The sequence below is a fragment of the Xenopus tropicalis genome, chromosome 2 (assembly GCF_000004195.4).
Source record: "Xenopus tropicalis strain Nigerian chromosome 2, UCB_Xtro_10.0, whole genome shotgun sequence".
Taxonomy (NCBI): Eukaryota; Metazoa; Chordata; class Amphibia; order Anura; family Pipidae; genus Xenopus; species Xenopus tropicalis.
Window position 1 is genome coordinate 3,567,577 of NC_030678.2, and position 16,615 is coordinate 3,584,191.

The 16,615-nt window shown below is 47.1% G+C and overlaps 1 protein-coding gene across 1 annotated transcript in view; it reads right to left on the minus strand.

Moving 5' to 3' along the window:
* Positions 1–16,615, minus strand: part of zbtb20 (zinc finger and BTB domain containing 20) — a 118,864-nt gene that overhangs the window by 26,038 nt on the left and 76,211 nt on the right. The window contains exon 2 of the mRNA XM_018091373.2: positions 3,192–3,290. The gene's annotated coding sequence lies outside the window, so the exon portion shown is untranslated. The remainder of the gene's footprint in view (positions 1–3,191; positions 3,291–16,615) is intronic.

Here is a 16,615-nt window from a genome sequence, read left to right on the forward strand (position 1 = left end):
GCAAATACAGGTATGGGATCCCTTATCCAGAAAGCTCCGAATTATGAAAAGCCTGTCTCCCATAGACTCCATTTTAATCAAATAATTCAGCTTATTAAAATTGATATCCATTTTCTCTGTAATAATAAAACAGTACCTGTACTTGATCCCAACTAAGATATAATTACCCCTTATTGGGGCAGAACAGCCCTATTGGGTTTATTTCATGGTTAAATGATTCCCTTTTCTCTGTAATAATAAAACAGTACCTGTACTTGATCCCAACTAAGATATAATTACCCCTTATTGGGGCAGAACAGTCCTATTGGGTTTATTTAATGGTTAAATGATTCCCTTTTCTCTGTAATAATAAAACAGTACCTGTACTTGATCCCAACTAAGATATAATTACCCCTTATTGGGGCAGAACAGCCCTATTGGGTTTATTTAATGGTTAAATGATTCCCTTTTCTCTGTAATAATAAAACAGTACCTGTACTTGATCCCAACTAAGATATAATTACCCCTTATTGGGGCAGAACAGCCCTATTGGGTTTATTTCATGGTTAAATGATTCCCTTTTCTCTGTAATAATAAAACAGTACCTGTACTTGATCCCAACTAAGATATAATTACCCCTTATTGGGGGCAGAACAGTCCTATCCGGAATACCCTTGCACCCAAGCATTCTGGATAATGGATCCTATACCTGTATCTGAAAATATTTTGGAAATTTGGACATTTTTCTAAAATCAATTTCTAGCTGTATTTGCTGTACAACAAAGGTGATGATTTGTATCAGGATAAAAAAAAAATGTCAGGAGAAAGGAATGGTTTGTGAGCCCCGCCTACCAGGGCTGAGGCCCCTCCCACTTCCATTCACTCATCGATAAGCATACGGGTAGAGTAGTAGATACTGAGGGGCCCATTTATTACAATTCAATTATGGTGAAAAAACTCAAAAATCCCACAGGAATGAACAGAGTTTTTATGTATCAGGCTCTAAACTCACAAAAATAATAAATAAATAAAGACAAAAAGTTACATAATTCAAAAACGGCAAATGATAAAAAATGAAGACCAATTGCAAATTCTATCACAACTGCACTCTCTGCATCATACTAACACTTATTGTAAAGCTGACCTGCCTGAGGGTGCAGTTCTACTGAGTCCCAATCTGGCTAATAATGGGGTCAGGCCCACCGGCGCCGGTACTACCCGGTACCACGGGTTTTCTTGTTTATACTCAGTCACTGGGAACACCAGTTTGGGGGTCACTGGGCTGGTTTAATTGCCTATTTGAGCATCGGGGACCCCCTGTACCCTGCTAAAGTCTCACTTAAATAATAAATTCCTCATGCCCACCTGAAATAAATGCATTAAAGGGGAAGTATACCCATCCAAATAACTAAACGTGCAATTGCTCAATTCTCTCATTTTGATTAATTGACATTGGTATAATTATTATTATATTTTCAATAATAATTAGTCAGAAGACCGCCCTCTGCTGTTAGGTTGCCATCCCGCCGGCGAATAGAAACATAACTTACTGACGCAGGGGGCACCTCCCGACGCTTATCTGCTCAATTACATTCCGGCTCCCATCGTTGTATCATACAATACAGGTGCTGCCGCTCCTTTAAGAATTCCCCCCCCCCGGGGGTATAAATAGAATAAAATAATGATAATGTATAATGGAACCAGGACACAGATAAAGGAGGAGGAACCCATTTAGATCCAGTTGGGAGAGGCGACTACGTAGAGATAAGGTTGTACTAAAAAAAAATCTAATTAGTCCCAAACATTCTCATTGTTCTGAATCTAATTGGTGTTTATTGTGCGGCAGCTCCGGGGGGGGGGGGGGGGGGTGTCCTCTTTATTCAAGGACTTTTAGGAGAGAAAAGTGTCTGCGTGACTGCGCCGGCCCCGGGGGGGTTGTAGTTCCTCTGTGCCTGGCAGACGCCATGTTACTGACATACAGGGGCTCATTTACTAAAACTCCATCATTTTTTTCTAATTGTTTGCGCGAAAGTCCTGACTTTATCGAATTGTCGCTGCGACAGTTTGAAAAAGTCAAGTTTTTGTACAAAACCCAGTGAAATCGATAAAGTTTTCAGATGAAAGAAAGAATTTGAAGGAAAGGGGCGGGGCCTCTGCCATTGGCTTCTACACAGACTCGGCAGGTTCAATCCGGGGAATTGGGGAATAGAGTAAATCTGGGGAAAGTCGCAGCATTTTTTCTTGGCGACTTTTTAATATTCTCCTGATGTGACTGCGCCCGATGCATTAATATTAACCCTATCCCATTCCCATCAGCCCCTGCCCCAGTGAGCTTACAATCTAAGGTCCCTATCACATTCCCATCAGTCCCTGCCCCAGTGAGCTTACAATCTAAGGTCCCTATCCCATTCCCATCAGCCCCTGCCCCAGTGAGCTTACAATCTAAGGTCCCTATCACATTCCCATCAGTCCCTGCCCCAGTGAGCTTACAATCTAAGGTCCCTATCACATTCCCATCAGCCCCTGCCCCAGTGAGCTTACAATCTAAGGTCCCTATCCCATTCCCATCAGTCCCTGCCCCAGTGAGCTTACAATCTAAGGTCCCTATCCCATTCCCATCAGCCCCTGCCCCAGTGAGCTTACAATCTAAGGTCCCTATCACATTCCCATCAGCCCCTGCCCCAGTGAGCTTACAATCTAAGGTCCCTATCCCATTCCCATCAGTCCCTGCCCCAGTGAGCTTACAATCTAAGGCCCCTATCACATTCCCATCAGCCCCTGCCCCAGTGAGCTTACAATCTAAGGTCCCTATCCCATTCCCATCAGCCCCTGCCCCAGTGAGCTTACAATCTAAGGTCCCTATCAGATTCCCATCAGCCCCTGCCCCAGTGAGCTTACAATCTAAGGTCCCTATCCCATTCCCATCAGTCCCTGCCCCAGTGAGCTTACAATCTAAGGTCCCTATCCCATTCCCATCAGTCCCTGCCCCAGTGAGCTTACAATCTAAGGTCCCTATCCCATTCCCATCAGTCCCTGCCCCAGTGAGCTTACAATCTAAGGTCCCTATCACATTCCCATCAGTCCCTGCCCCAGTGAGCTTACAATCTAAGGTCCCTATCACATTCCCATCAAGCTTCAGAACTGCACAGACCCAGTACCCCCCCCCCCCCCACCGCCCCAGTAGCTACATCCCATTGGACCCAGACACTTACAGTAGTTCAGTGGCGTCACTCCTCGGGCAGGTCACTCCAAGTGTCAGGGTTAGTGCAGACAATCATTTGGGAAGGGAGAGAACAGAAGCAGCATCGAAGCTGGGGAGAAAGGGAGAAATATCCTTTAGTTACACAGGGTTCTGATTGGTCCGTTTGTACCATAGAGAGTCCAATGGTACCGCATTCAGCATCACTGTCTCACTTAATCTGAACCAGAAAATAATGGGATATTTTATATCAACTGCCCATTAAATAAACCCAATAGGGCTGTTCTGCCCCAATAAGGGGTAATTATATCTTAGTTGGGATCAAGTACAGGTACTGTTTTATTATTACAGAGAAAAGGGAATCATTTAACCATTAAATAAACCCAATAGGGCTGTTCTGCCCCCAATAAGGGGTAATTATATCTTAGTTGGGATCAAGTACAGGTACTGTTTTATTATTACAGAGAAAAGGGAATCATTTAACCATTAAATAAACCCAATAGGACTGTTCTGCCCCAATAAGGGGTAATTATATCTTAGTTGGGATCAAGTACAGGTACTGTTTTATTATTACAGAGAAAAGGGAATCATTTAACCATTAAATAAACCCAATAGGACTGTTCTGCCCCAATAAGGGGTAATTATATCTTAGTTGGGATCAAGTACAGGTACTGTTTTATTATTACAGAGAAAAGGGAATCATTTAACCATTAAATAAACCCAATAGGGCTGTTCTGCCCCAATAAGGGGTAATTATATCTTAGTTGGGATCAAGTACAGGTACTGTTTTATTATTACAGAGAAAAGGGAATCATTTTTCATTATTTGTAGTACTTTTTAGTTATTTCAGCAGTTATTGTTCAGCAGCTCTCCATTTTAGGGTTTCAGCAGCTATCTGGTTGCTAGGGTACAAATTACCTTAGCAACCAGGCAATGTTTTGAATGAGAGACTGGTATATGAATAGGGGGGGGGGGCTGAATAGAAAGATAAGGAATAAAAAGTAACAATAACAAACCACTCCTGTTGGAGAAATGATTTCGGCTACATTATTTTAGGAGTCGGAATCAGAGAACAGAAAGGGATAAACGACTGCAGAAACATATAAATGTAAATCTATAAATGTTATTTTAAACCCAGGGAACATGTGGAATAAATACACACTGGGACGTTGCTTAGAATGATATTCTCTTGCATTAGGCAAAAAATAATGTATTATGTGGGGTCCCCCCCCCAAGGGGCTATGGGAAGAATGAAACCTGGTTTATATTAATCAGAAGGGAAGGGTTAGTGGGACCTGACTGGGACAGAGGCCTCTTTATAAGGAGCAGCCGGGAGAGAGCGACTGCAGCTAGAGTTGGGCGCCCAAAGGTACAGGGAGTCCGGCTCGGCCTGTTACTCGCCAATGCCTTATACAAGAGAGTGCGCCCAATGTCCCAGCCTGTCTCATACACGAGAGAGACCGCGGCCAATGTCACAGCCCGTCTCACACACGAGAGAGACTGCGGCCAATGTCACAGCCTGTCTCACACAAGACAGAGACCGCGGCCAATGTCACAGCCCGTCTCACACAAGAGAGAGACTGCGGCCAATGTCACAGCCTGTCTCATACAAGAGAGAGACTGCGGCCAATGTCACAGCCTGTCTCACACAAGAGAGAGACCGCGGCCAATGTCACAGCCTGTCTCACACAAGAGAGAGACCGCGGCCAATGTCACAGCCTGTCTCACACAAGAGAGAGACCGCGGCCAATGTCACAGCCCGTCTCACACAAGAGAGAGACCGCGGCCAATGTCACAGCCCGTCTCACACAAGAGAGAGACCGCGGCCAATGTCCCAGCCTGTCTCACACAAGAGAGAGACCGCGGCCAATGTCACAGCCTGTCTCACACAAGAGAGAGACCGCGGCCAATGTCCCAGCCTGTCTCACACACGAGAGAGACCGCGGCCAATGTCACAGCCCGTCTCACACAAGAGAGAGACTGCGGCCAATGTCACAGCCCGTCTCACACAAGAGAGAGACCGCGGCCAATGTCCCAGCCTGTCTCACACACGAGAGAGACCGCGGCCAATGTCACAGCCCGTCTCACACAAGAGAGAGACTGCGGCCAATGTCACAGCCCGTCTCACACACGAGAGAGACCGCGGCCAATGTCACAGCCCGTCTCACACAAGAGAGAGACTGCGGCCAATGTCGCAGCCCGTCTCACACAAGAGAGAGACCGCGGCCAATGTCACAGCCTGTCTCACACAAGAGAGAGACCGCGGCCAATGTCACAGCCCGTCTCATACAAGAGAGAGACCGCGGCCAATGTCACAGCCTGTCTTATACAAGAGAGAGACCGCGGCCAATGTCACAGCCTGTCTCATACAAGAGAGAGACCGCGGCCAATGTCACAGCCTGTCTCATACAAGAGAGAGACCGCGGCCAATGTCACAGCCTGTCTCATACAAGAGAGAGACCGCGGCCAATGTCACAGCCTGTCTCATACAAGAGAGAGACCGCGGCCAATGTCACAGCCCGTCTCACACAAGAGAGAGACCGCGGCCAATGTCACAGCCCGTCTCACACAAGAGAGAGACCGCGGCCAATGTCACAGCCCGTCTCACACAAGAGAGAGACCGCGGCCAATGTCACAGCCCGACTCACACAAGAGAGAGACCGCGGCCAATGTCACAGCCTGTCTCATACAAGAGAGAGACCGCGGCCAATGTCACAGCCCGTCTCACACAAGAGAGAGACCCCGGCCAATGTCACAGCCCGTCTCATACAGAGAGAGACCGCGGCCAATGTCACAGCCCGTCTCACACAAGAGAGAGACCCCGGCCAATGTCACAGCCCGTCTCACACAAGAGAGAGACCGCGGCCAATGTCACAGCCTGTCTCATACAAGAGAGAGACCGCGGCCAATGTCACAGCCCGTCTCACACAAGAGAGAGACCCCGGCCAATGTCACAGCCCGTCTCATACAAGAGAGAGACCCCGGCCAATGTCACAGCCCGTCTCATACAAGAGAGAGACCGCGGCCAATGTCACAGCCCGTCTCACACAAGAGAGAGACCCCGGCCAATGTCACAGCCCGTCTCATACAAGAGAGAGACCGCGGCCAATGTCACAGCCTGTCTCATACAAGAGAGAGACCGCGGCCAATGTCACAGCCCGTCTCACACAAGAGAGAGACCGCGGCCAATGTCACAGCCCGTCTCACACAAGAGAGAGACCCCGGCCAATGTCACAGCCCGTCTCATACAAGAGAGAGACCCCGGCCAATGTCACAGCCCGTCTCACACAAGAGAGAGACCGCGGCCAATGTCACAGCCTGTCTCATACAAGAGAGAGACCGCGGCCAATGTCACAGCCCGTCTCACACAAGAGAGAGACCGCGGCCAATGTCACAGCCCGTCTCACACAAGAGAGAGACCCCGGCCAATGTCACAGCCCGTCTCATACAAGAGAGAGACCGCGGCCAATGTCACAGCCTGTCTCATACAAGACAGAGACCGCGGCCAATGTCACAGCCCGTCTCACACAAGAGAGAGACTGCGGCCAATGTCACAGCCTGTCTCATACAAGAGAGAGACCGCGGCCAATGTCACAGCCTGTCTCATACAAGAGAGAGACCGCGGCCAATGTCACAGCCTGTCTCATACAAGAGAGAGACCGCGGCCAATGTCACAGCCTGTCTCATAAAAGAGAGAGACCGCGGCCAATGTCACAGCCCGTCTCATACAAGAGAGAGACCGCGGCCAATGTCACAGCCTGTCTCATACAAGAGAGAGACCGCGGCCAATGTCACAGCCCGTCTCACACAAGAGAGAGACCGCGGCCAATGTCACAGCCTGTCTCATACAAGAGAGAGACCGCGGCCAATGTCACAGCCTGTCTCATACAAGAGAGAGACCGCGGCCAATGTCACAGCCTGTCTCATACAAGAGAGAGACCGCGGCCAATGTCACAGCCTGTCTCATACAAGAGAGAGACCGCGGCCAATGTCACAGCCCGTCTCACACAAGAGAGAGACTGCGGCCAATGTCACAGCCCGTCTCATACAAGAGAGAGACCGCGGCCAATGTCACAGCCCGTCTCACACAAGAGAGAGACCGCGGCCAATGTCACAGCCCGTCTCACACAAGAGAGAGACCGCGGCCAATGTCACAGCCCGTCTCACACAAGAGAGAGACCGCGGCCAATGTCACAGCCTGTCTCACACAAGAGAGAGACCGCGGCCAATGTCACAGCCCGTCTCACACAAGAGAGAGACCGCGGCCAATGTCACAGCCTGTCTCACACAAGAGAGGGATCTATGGCAGAGGAATTAGCCTAAACTTCTATGCCAAGAATCCCTAATAACTGCCCCCCCCCCCCAGCTGATAAGGGCAGTACTGGTGTCTGTCTGTCTCAGGCTGATTTCTGTCTGCCCCCCGCGGGGTTACTGTTACCGTAGGGAGAATGAATCCCACTCTGTTCCCAATACAGAGATTCAATTGTCCTACTGCCCCCTCTGCAACTGAGGGGTTAATGATAGCCGGGCTGGGCAGGTAGGGGGGCAGGTAGGGGGGCATTCGGCTCTTAGGCTCAGATTTACTCTCACAGATATTCATAATCCCCAAGATACTAAACTATTATGTAAACTAGGGATGAACTGCAACTCACTAACTGGGGAACCCCCCTGCCCCCCCTATACTCCTGCACCCCCAAACTTGTGGGGATAATGATCTGTATCTCACACATATATTGATATTGTACATCAGTCAGGGACCCCACTGGCCCCCCTATACTCCTGCACCCCCAAACCTTGGGGATAATGATCTGTATCTCACACATATATTGATATTGTACATCAGTCAGGGACCCCACTGGCCCCCCCTATACTCCTGCACCCCCAAACCTTGGGGATAATGATCTGTATCTCACACATATATTGTACATCAGTCAGGGACCCCACTGGCCCCCTATACTCCTGCACCCCCAAACCTTGGGGATAATGATCTGTATCTCACACATATATTGTACATCAGTCAGGGACCCCACTGGCCCCCCTATACTCCTGCACCCCCAAACCTTGGGGATAATGATCTGTATCTCACACATATATTGTACATCAGTCAGGGACCCCACTGGCCCCCCTATACTCCTGCACCCCCAAACCTTGGGGATAATGATCTGTATCTCACACATATATTGTACATCAGTCAGGGACCCCACTGGCCCCCTATACTCCTGCACCCCCAAACCTTGGGGATAATGATCTGTATCTCACACATATATTGTACATCAGTCAGGGACCCCACTGGCCCCCCTATACTCCTGCACCCCCAAACCTTGGGGATAATGATCTGTATCTCACACATATATTGGTACTGGCCGCACTATACCCCGGGTGCTGCCTGATTGGGTAACCCCGGCGCTATGATGGCGGGAGCTGTAGTTAGATTGGAGCCGGTAAGGAAGGCGCTGGACAAGCCAAACAAGGGCCGTTCCGCCGGAGACGCAGCGCTAGGCAACAGCCCCAAATATGTGTTTGTTATAAAGAAAATAAACTGAATTTTGATCTCCGAAATCCATTAAAACAGACTTGTATCCAGACTTTCTTGGCAGGAAACGGCCTTAATGTTCTAATTACATTATTGTACCAACTGTCCCTAATTTATAGGCACTGTCCCTGTTTGTTCGGAACAAATTATTTTTTTCCATTTGTGAAACTCATAAAACAATTATATGACTAGACACAAGGTGGAACAAGAAGGGAGCGCGGGGAATGAGACGGAACATTGCGGCTGTCAGACCCACTTTGCAGCCTTGCGGTTGGGCGAGGGGGTCACGCAGATCCGGCACATTGGGCCCCAGTCGGGGGCAGGGGGAAGGTGGGGCTCCTGGCAGTCTGGGGCCCCCATTCCAGGCGCAGGAGAGGGTCATGTACATCTAGGGTGCCCCAACATTCAGCACCTCAAGTGCTTTCTATGAAACCAAGGGGAATGTATCATGCTGGTCGCCATATTGACCATATGCCCCGCCCTAAAGCTGGTCCTAAAATGGCCGCGTATTAGAGCCTGATCATAACTGGTGCCATACGCAGAGAGATCCGCTTGTGGGGTGAGGCCCCCAAATCAATGAATCTTTGCCCGATTTAACATTTAGGGGCACATTTACTAATGCACGAACGTCCGAAAAGCGTCCGAATGCGGTTTTTTCGTAATGATCGGTATTTTGCGACTTTCTCGAGCGCTCAATACGAAAATCGCGACAATTCGCGAAAGTCGTACTGGCTATGAAAAAGTCGCGACAATTCACGAAAGTCGTACTGGCTATGAAAAAGTCGCGACAATTCGCGAAAGTCATAATGGCTATGAAAAAGTCGCGACAATTTGCGAAAGTCGTAACGGCTACAAAAAAGTCGCAAAAAATACGGAAAAGTCGCAAAATGTTCGTTTTCCAATCCGAATTTTTCCCATTAGTAAATCAGCCCCTTAGTGTGACCCCCAACTCAACCGGATCCTGGGCAGTTCTCTCAGGGAAGTGGCCGCATCAGAAAATCCAAAGATTGCCAATAGATATCTTGCCAACCCCCAACCAGATAGCAGTAAGGCAGGCCAATAAGGCGCTGGATTGGCCTAGAGTGGGCCAGTGGCAGCCAATGAAATCAAGGGTCTCAAGGGGGGCTCAAGTGGGTCCATTTGGGCTCTATGCTTGTCCCTATTGCCCCCTATGGGAGCTCAGAGCTTCTTTTTAATTAGACACCCCAATTATACTAATCTCGGGGGGTCATGTTTATACACTTACACAGAAGGCACACGCGTGTAACATGTATAAGAACCCAATGAAACCCGATGAATGAAACGGTGTAAAAAGCAGCTCAGTTTGTAACACCGAAGCCCAGGGCCAATGAAATGCCACCGACATCTCCCCTTAGCCCCTCCCCCTCCCCGGATTAACGAGGCTCTTCAGGTGTTTATTTACTGAACATCCAGCCACGTATGGGCACTTCAATTAACCGCTCACTGGGAAAGGCGGCACTTACGGCTGAATCAATAAAGCAAAGAGGGTGATTATATAAACACACATTATAATATATACAAATCCAATCAGGACTCTACGGGTGCCCGGCAGGGACAAGCCCCCGCCCCATACCTTCCTATACCGTGCAGCTTTATATTCTTTATGAACCTCTTTGTCCTACAAATGAATATATATATAATATACAGTTTGATCATTTCCCTATGGGACCAAACTATAAATTAGATCCTTATAAACGGTGCTTAGTGATGTCGTCGGTTATAATCGGAGCTTAGTGATGTCATTTCTGTCACATGACTCACTGAAACTTGTATATTATATTAAATAATGATGTAAAATATGAGGATATTAGAAGTCACCTCGGAGTTCCATGACTTGTATATATCTAAATGCTCTTTTAGGGCCTGAATACTCCAGTTGTAGGTTCTGTGTGGGATTCCCATGGGTTTGCATGGGATTATGGGTAAAGACTTGGGCCATCCCAGAACTGAATGTACAATAGAACATGGCTCTGTATGTGGATATTTCCGTGGGGTTTGCATGGGATTATGGGTAAAGACTTGGGCCGTCCCAGAACTGAATGTACAATAGAACATGGCTCTGTATGTGGATATTTCCGTGGGGTTTGCATGGGATTATGGGTAAAGACTTGGGCCATCCCAGAACTGAATGTACAATAGAACATGGCTGCGCCTCTGTGTGTGGATATTTCCGTGGGGTTTGTTGTGGTCACGATATAAAAGAAAATGTATTTCAGAAAACGTAATTCTTTACAGATTTTTGGCTTTTTAAAAAAAAAAAAATAGTAATATTTCAGCTCGGAGATATTTTCCTTCCTGTGAACTGAAGGCCGTTGAGTAAGAAAGAAACCAATGGGATGGACTTGCCCCGGCGCTACAGCTGGAATAATACCAGCGGCGACTGACCCCCCCCCGCCATCTGGAGAAATGAAATACAAAGATCCCGACTCACGACTGGGACTGGGGCTTTTATTGTGTCTGCTCATTTGCAAATGGAAAGTAATAAATATATATAATATACATTCCCCTATAGGACCAAACTGTAAACGGGGATTAGTGATGTCATCAGTTATAATCAGAGCTTAGTGATGTCATTTCTGTCACACGACTCACTGAAACTTGTATATTATAATAAATACAGTGCCCCCTGTTGTAAAATATGAGGATATTAGAATATTAAGATATTAGGCCAAAGGCCGTGTACCTGTATATGGTCATGAAACTCCTCGGGGGCTTATAATATCCCTATATGTTACAATAGGGGGCACTTTATTCACTATATATTATAAGGAACTCCTCGGGGGCTTATAATATCCCTATATGTTACAATAGGGGGCACTTTATTCACTATATATTATAAGGAACTCCTCGGGGGCTTATAATATCCCTATATGTTACAATAGGGGGCACTTTATTCACTATATATTATAAGGAACTCCTCGGAGACTTATAATATCCCTATATGTTACAATAGGGGGTACTTTATTCACTATATATTATAAGGAACCCCTCGGGGACTTATAATATCCCTATATGTTACAATAGGGGGCACTTTATTCACTATATATTATAAGGAACTCCTCGGGGGCTTATAATATCCCTATATGTTACAATAGGGGGTACTTTATTCACTATATATTATAAGGAACTGCTCGGGGACTTATAATATCCCTATATGTTACAATAGGGGGTACTTTATTCACTATATATTATAAGGAACCCCTCGGGGGCTTATAATATCCCTATATGTTACAATAGGGGGCACTTTATTCACTATATATTATAAGGAACTCCTCGGGGGCTTATAATATCCCTATATGTTACAATAGGGGGTACTTTATTCACTATATATTATAAGGAACTCCTCGGGGGCTTATAATATCCCTATATGTTACAATAGGGGGCGCTTTATTCACTATATATTATAAGGAACTCCTCGGGGGCTTATAATATCCCTATATGTTACAATAGGGGGCACTTTATTCACTATATATTATAAGGACCCCCTCGGGGGCTTATAATATCCCTATATGTTACAATAGGGGGCACTTTATTCACTATATATTATAAGGACCCCCTCGGGGGCTTATAATATCCCTATATGTTACAATAGGGGGCACTTTATTCACTATATATTATAAGGAATAAGTTATACCCTTATTGTTTTCTATTTCACACACTTTCAAGGGGGAAGTAAATCCTATCATCGTTTCCCAAGATGCAAGTGAGGAGAATGAGCACCAATGTTAATAAAATGGCCGCTGGACCACTTCCTGTTTGGGAAAAATAAACGTCCGCTGAAATTTCACAATTTTTTTGAGAAATGTCAATATAATCTCGAAAATTTGTAAAACTTTCACAAAAACTCTCAACATTTTCGAGAAAAAAGTCAAACATTTCGCAGGAAAAGACGCTCGGCAGCCGCATTTCATAATTTTTCATCGTTTCGCAAATTTCCCGGTGAAGCCAAACAGGACAGATTCGCTCATCGCTACTCAGGAGTTTATGTGAATTTCTAAAAACAAAAAAAATCTAATTTTTATTAAATCTGCCCCTAAATGACCGGAAGGCCCCCAGACAAGTGGAACGCTGTGGGGTTACATTAGGTGCGTTGTAAGTAGGGATCCCCCGAATCCCCGATTCGGTTTGGGATTCGGGGCGATTTCAGCCTTTTTTTGATGGATTCGGGGCGATTTCAGCCTTTTTTTGATGGATTCGGGGCGATTTCAGCCTTTTTTTGATGGATTCGGTTTGGGATTCGGCAGAATCCGTCGGGGTGGGTTTGGGGGTCCAGCAGAGCCCAAAAAAGTGGGTTTGTTGCATCCCTAGTTATAGGCCCCAATACAGTTGCGCTGCCGGGCAGATTTTGTACGAAAGGGTAAAACAAGGGGCTGCAGTGGGGCAAATGGATTGGGGGTCAGTTGAGGGGCAATTAGCGTTCAGTTAAAGCCCCGGCACCCATTACTGCCCTGCTGGGAGCTAATATCTATCGGCTTTATTCTGGGTGACTGTACAGCGTTTGAGCCCCCGGTTAATGGCGGGAGTAGCCAGCGCTCTCGCTGAGACCCATCTGTTCTCTCGGTGGGACTGAAGGGGAAGCGCTGGTTCCAATCAGGCCCAATGCCCCGCGGTGCGGTCCCGTTCCCAGTCGTTGACCTTTGGCGGTCTCGGCGCTGCAGACAGAGCGTGTTCTCCCCAGTGAGAGCTCGGCCATTGATTTCCCCTCTCACATCTCTGCGTGCGCTCTCGCAGACTGCTCCCATCGATTAGCATCTCATCAGCAGACGAAGCCTTTGTTGCTCCCTGATCGATGCTATGGAGCGAGTCTGCCTTGTGCTCCGAGGAGAGAGGCTCTAATGATCCCCCTTTCATCCGTCTGATCCTCGCTCCTTCCTCTCGCTGCAATTAAAGCTTCACAGGCGGCAGCGCTGCCCGGCACGTATCTAAGCGAGAGCCTTGTAGGCAACGAGGTTCCTTTTGATCGGGTTTTACCCGCTGCTTGTTTGTTTCTCACCCTGATCCGATGCATTAAACGCTTTGTCAAGAACAATGGTTTAACCCTTTAGTCCCCCCCCCCCCGTTCCTTCCCACGGAGACACCGAGCGCTAACGCTCACGTACCGGCAGCTCATCCATCCCCCGAGATACTGTCTGGGCTGAAGCCGAAGTCTATAAATTCACTCTGAGAAATCTTAAAGGGGCGGTTTACCTTTGGGGTTAACTTTTGTGGGCTTATTTATCAATTTTCGAGCTTGTTTTTGTAAATCGATTAAATGAACGGTCGCTTATTTATTCATTAGGAAAACTTTTCGGAATAAAAAGCTTGAATATCTCACATTTTCGGAGTTTAAGAACTCGAAAAATTCACGTTTGAGAATGCGGCCTGACTTTGCCCATAGCAACTCCCATTGGCTTCTATAGCAACTCCCATTGGCTTCTATAGCAACTCCCATTGGCTTCTATAGCAACTCCCATTGGCTTCTATAGCAACTCCCATTGGCTTCTATAGCAACTCCCATTGGCTTCTATAGCAACTCCCATTGGCTTCTATGGCAACACCCATTGGCTTCTATAGCAACTCCCATTGGCTTCTATAGCAACTCCCATTGGCTTCTATGGCAACTCCCATTGGCTTCTATAGCAACTCCCATTGGCTTCTATGGCAACTCCCATTGGCTTCTATGGCAACTCCCATTGGCTTCTATGGCAACTCCCATTGGCTTCTATGGCAACTCCCATTGGCTTCTATGGCAACTCCCATTGGCTTCTATAGCAACTCCCATTGGCTTCTATGGCAACTCCCATTGGCTTCTATAGAAACTCCCATTGGCTTCTATAGAACTCCCATTGGCTTCTATAGACACTCCCATTGGCTTCTATAGACACTCCCATTGGCTTCTATAGACACTCCCATTGGCTTCTACAGACACTCCCATTGGCTTGTACAGACACTCCCATTGGCTTCTATAGAAACTCCCATTGGCTTCTATAGAAACTCCCATTGGCTTCTATAGACACTCCCATTGGCTTCTATAGACACTCCCATTGGCTTCTATAGACACTCCCATTGGCTTCTATAGACACTCCCATTGGCTTCTATAGACACTCCCATTGGCTTCTACAGACACTCCCATTGGCTTGTACAGACACTCCCATTGGCTTCTATAGAAACTCCCATTGGCTTCTATAGAAACTCCCATTGGCTTCTATAGACACTCCCATTGGCTTCTATAGACACTCCCATTGGCTTCTATAGACACTCCCATTGGCTTCTATAGACACTCCCATTGGCTTCTATAGACACTCCCATTGGCTTCTACAGACACTCCCATTGGCTTCTACAGACACTCCCATTGGCTTCTATAGACACTCCCATTGCCTTCTATAGACACTCTCATTGGCTTCTATAGACACTCCCATTGGCTTCTATAGAAACTCCCATTGGCTTCTATAGAAACTCCCATTGGCTTCTACAGACACTCCCATTGGCTTCTACAGACACTCCCATTGGCTTGTATAGACACTCCCATTGGCTTGTATAGAAACTACCATTGGCTTCTACAGACACTCCCATTGGCTTCTACAGACACTCCCATTGGCTTGTATAGACACTCCCATTGGCTTGTATAGAAACTCCCATTGGCTTCTATAGAAACTCCCATTGGCTTCTATAGACACTCCCATTGGCTTCTATAGACACTCCCATTGGCTTCTATAGACACTCCCATTGGCTTCTATAGAAACTCCCATTGGCTTCTATAGAAACTCCCATTGGCTTCTATAGACACTCCCATTGGCTTCTATAGACACTCCCATTGGCTTCTATAGACACTCCCATTGGCTTCTATAGACACTCCCATTGGCTTCTATAGACACTCCCATTGGCTTCTATAGGCACTCCCATTGGCTTGTATAGACACTCCCATTGGCTTCTATAGACACTCCCATTGGCTTCTATAGATACTCCCATTGGCTTCTATAGACACTCCCATTGGCTTCTATAGACACTCCCATTGGCTTCAATAGGCACTCCCATTGGCTTCTATAGACACTCCCATTGGCTTCTATAGGCAAAGCTTTGTATCCCCCCAAAATCTTATGTATTTGCCATCAGGGGGATATCTAGGAAGTAACTGTTATTACTATACCTCCGGCATAGGGGCGGGGCAAGCAATATATGATTGACAGCTCAGATTTCTAACTACATGTATAACAGATAGGGGTGATTTAATTAAAAAAAGAATTTGGATTTCATGTTTATTTTATATCAAATACACAGAGCACCCCCACATGCAGAGAGCACCCACACATACAGACAGCACCCCCACATGCAGAGAGCACCCACACATACAGACAGCACCCACACATACAGACAGCACCCACACATACAGACAGCACCCACACATACAGACAGCACCCACACATACAGACAGCACCCACACATACAGACAGCACCCACACATACAGACAGCACCCACACATACAGACAGCACCCACACATACAGACAGCACCCTCACATACAGACAGCACCCACACATACAGACAGCACCCTCACATACAGACAGCACCCTCACATACAGACAGCACCCTCACATACAGACAGCACCCACACATACAGACAGCACCCTCACATACAGACAGCACCCTCACATACAGACAGCACCCAAACATACAGACAGCACCCACACATACAGACAGCACCCTCACATACAGACAGCACCCTCACATACAGACAGCACCCACACATACAGACAGCACCCTCACATACAGACAGCACCCTCACATACAGACAGCACCCACACATACAGACAGCACCCTCACATACAGACAGCACCCACACATACAGACAACACCCACATATACAGACAGCACCCACCCATACAGGCAGAGCACCCACCCGTATA